At 39.5% G+C, this 3,994-nt stretch overlaps 1 pseudogene; it reads left to right on the top strand.

Annotated features, from left to right (window-relative positions):
* LOC132527867 (folate receptor alpha-like) lies at nucleotides 1-620 on the top strand (annotated as a pseudogene).
* The last annotated feature ends 3,374 nt before the right edge of the window (nucleotides 621-3,994 follow it).

Raw genomic sequence — 3,994 nt, 5'->3', positions numbered from 1 at the left:
ATGTCCCTAGGAAGGCCCTGCAGGGTCCTGCTTGGTTTCCTATGGACGCCAAAGCACCAGAAGGGAAGTCCAGGCTCCAAGGACAAGCTGCACGAACAGTGCAGTTCCTGGAAGGCAAATGCTGGCTGCTCCAGGAAGCCCACAAAGACATGTCCTGCCTCAACAGATTCACTGGAACCACGATGGAGAGATGGCAAACACCCCTTCATCCAGGACACCTGCCTCTATGAATGCTTCCTCAACCTGGGGCCCTGGCTCCAGCAGCTGGACCACACTGGGCACAGAGAGCAGATCTGGACCTGCCTCTCTGCAAAGATGACTGTCAGTCCTCGTGTGAAAACTGCTGCACCTACTTTACCTAGAAGTGTGTTGCACAACGTAACCAGTGTCCAGTGGGGCTTCCTGCTACCCCTTCAATTTCTACTTCCCACACCGGCCACTCTGCAATGAAATCAAGGGTTGCTCCTACAGCATGAGCCAACTGCAGCCAAGGGAGTGGTCACTGCACCCAGATGTGGTTCATCCTGGCCCAGGGAGCCCCAAGGAGGAAGTTCTATGCTGTGACATGCACTGGGTCTGTGCCCTGTGGGGCTGGCCTCTCCTGCTCATCCTGCCCCTGATGCTGCTCAGCTGAGCTATTTCTACGTTCTGCTACCTGGACATACCAGCTTGTTCAGCCCCACAGCACCAAGACCCTCAGCTCTTGCTCAGTGGTGGGGTCTCTGTCAGCCAGTTTAAATAAATAGACACCCTTGTTGCTCACACAGAAGTCTCGCAAAAGGATATATGATGGAAAGTAAGCCTCTCTCCAATGACAACTGCATTTTAATTGTTTCTTATAAAAAATGGGAATATTGTTCTGAAAAATTTTCAGATTTTTTCAAGAATTTAATATTTCTGTCTTTTTTTTTTTGACTGTTAATATTTAAAGTTTTTCTTGGTTTACTTATTTCTCCTGCAGAATTACCGACATACTGTTGCTGGTGCCTGTTTCCCATCAGAACAATGCCTTGCACTTTTTTCTTTTGGGGCCCCTCCAGCTGGGGTATCTGAGTGTCAGGTCAAGACCCTGTCTACTAATGTCACCTTCCTGAGAGTTTCAGCTCTCACCTTCCTGCCCTGCACCTGATCCATGCTTCTGCAATTCTTCTGATTTGGTTTCATTGCTTTTTCTTTGCAGAAAGCATGTCTTCACTTGCTTTACTATTTTTGAGTTTGGAGAAGAATGATTTTTTAAATGAAAACTTGGAGTAAATTGTGATGTCTACTTAGGAAGGAAAACTGCCCTAGGATGTGGAGAAATTCAAGAAAAGATGGCTAATAGTGAACATATTTCTCCTCTAAGGTATGACATGGGCTTGACTTGGAGGTCATAAAGGAGTGTTTGAGGATGTTTTGTAGAAAGAACTTTGTCTGAAGGAGCCATCTAAAAAGGTTCAGGCTGATTCATTCCATTTCTTATGACCAGAGCCTTTTACGGCTTCATCACAGGAGGTTATAGATGGGTGTTTTGAGGTTCTCCTAGAAACAGTCTGGATTCTAGGAGTATGGCTTATATGATTAATTTGGTGCCTGCTGGTGACTGAAGATCTCATCAGGCTGAATGTTGAATCTTAAATATGAACCAATAGCCAAGACAGGGCAAAGCCACCAACATGCGTTATATATAGAGAGAAAACAAAAACAACAGCAAAAACAAAAACTGAACAGAAAAAAGGAACTCATAGAACAAATAAGACAATGCAGGTAGCAGAAGAAAAGATAAAAAACAAACCCCAGAATCACTAGACTTCTCAGAGAGACTTGAAGATACTGTATCCATTAAGCAAGAAGGAAACACGATAGAAGGGGAACTATTTAGAGTACATGAAAACTTCTGTTGGGCATTTAAAACATGACAGATTAAGGTAAGAGTCCAGTTGACTGTTTGGAAAATAAGTATGAAGAAATACGTTAGGATCTATTATAAAAAGATAAAGATAAGGAAAGAGAAATTATAAGAAAAAGAGGATCAATTCTGGAAGTACAGCATCCAATAACAAGTTCCAGAAATACAGCAGAGAAAATGGAGGGGGAGAGATTATCAAAGAAGTAATACAAGAAAAACACCCCAGAATTGGAAAAAGATAATGTCCAGATTGAAAGTGCTAAATTGAGTGCCGAGTACAATGGATGAAAAAAAAGGCAAAGAAGACATGTTGTTTTCAAAACATTGATGATGGAGAGAAGATTGGAGAGAGAGATGGAGAGAGAGAGAAGGAGAAAGAGAACAAACAGTTCACTTACAAAGGAATAGAAATCAGATTGGTATCAGACCTCTTAATAATAACACTGAATACTAGAAGATGGTGAAATTATGCATTAAGATTCCCTTCTGTGACCAAGTAAAATGGTGATGATGGTAAAAAATAATTCCAATATACAAACAATAGCTAATATTTATTGACTGTTTACAAAGTGTCAGGAAGTAAGCTAAATTCTTCACATTGACCTTTCTTGTTTAATGTTCCCAACAAATTTATAAGTTTTATTATTATTTCCCAATTACATATGAAGAAACTGAAGTGCAACATGATTAACTAAATTGTTAAAGGTCAAGCAGAGAGTAAACTTTGGAGGCAAAATGAGTTTCAAAATCTTATGAAAATACTTGGATCATGCAGTAAGATGTTAACATTATATCTGTCATACAGGGTAAGAGAGTAAAGAGAAGAAAAGAACAAAAAGAGAATTTGACAAAGATTCCCTATGTTTTAGCTGTAAACGAAATATCAATCAGAGATGGAAAGGGGAAAAAACAGTTTTGTAGCACTTAGGAACTGTTATTTCTGTTTCACAGCTGTGCTAATGAGCCTGACTGCAAAGTCTTTGCCATCAGGGAATGTCTGACACTTTGCATCCACTATGATACTAGGCACCAAAACAAATACTAATCTTCTGGTGAAGCCAGCTTGTTAGGTCAAAATGTGTTCTGCTGTGAATGAAGCATGTTTGCACCTTGAGCCCCACATATCTTGTGAAGCAGGAGAGGGAGTTCAAGGGGAAAACATTCAGGGTGTTTTGGCAGCCCCTGGAAAGGTGGGCGTGTCTCTTGAGGAAACAATTTAATTTACTTTTCTCCAAGTAGGATTGTGTTGGTAACAGAGTCTCCGTGAAAAGTTAGTGTGAACAAAGGAGGTTCTTAGGAAGAGAGTGAATCACCTTGGGTACTGCAGCTGATAACCAGCGTTGGTAATCTTCAAGATAGGCAGAATAAAAAAAAAAATTCTAGGGGAAATTTGATGTGTTTGGGCATTTGGAAAAATTATTGTTAGACATGTAACAGATCTTTTGGATCACTTGAAAAAATATAGAAAATTAAGCAAATAAAAACTGGGGGAAAATAGAAAACTGTAAAGGGAAGGAAGCAAATCATAGAACAACTTGGCTCACCAGTGAATAATACTTACATTGGCTGTTTGTTCAACCAAAAAAGCTATGATTTAACCATATTAAGATGAAGAAGAGGAAGCAGGTGGTCATGACATATAAGAGCACGAAACTCTCAAATACCGTAATTGGTAATTAACGGACACGCTCTAAAATGGATAGATCTAAAAGGGGCAATAAGAGCATACTACTTAGAAATGTGAGACTAAGTACGAGAAGAAGCAGCTGAAAGAGCTGAAAGTAGATGCTTCTGAAGAAGGACAGGGCAAGGGTGGGGGTGGAGATAGGTGAGGCAGAGACCTGTCTTTTAACACTATTTATTTTTAACTAATGTGCCTGTTATTCTATTATTAATTTTTTAAATAAAAAGTATTTTCACATGTTTCAAAATTCAAATGGTACAGTAAAAAGTCTGTCTTCTTTCCTGTCCCTTCCGACCTGGCTCCCCTCAGCAAAAGCCTCCAACGTTTTTTCCTTGTGCATTGTTCCAAATACAATTTAATTATATTGTTTTTATTAAAGTGAATATATTTTTTTAATTAGACATTTAAAAATTTTTATTTAC

This window comes from Lagenorhynchus albirostris, chromosome 10, assembly GCF_949774975.1.
Source record: "Lagenorhynchus albirostris chromosome 10, mLagAlb1.1, whole genome shotgun sequence".
In the NCBI taxonomy this organism is placed as follows: domain Eukaryota; kingdom Metazoa; phylum Chordata; class Mammalia; order Artiodactyla; family Delphinidae; genus Lagenorhynchus; species Lagenorhynchus albirostris.
Note: the sequence above shows the minus strand (reverse complement) of the source record. Positions and strands in the feature narration are given on the sequence as shown.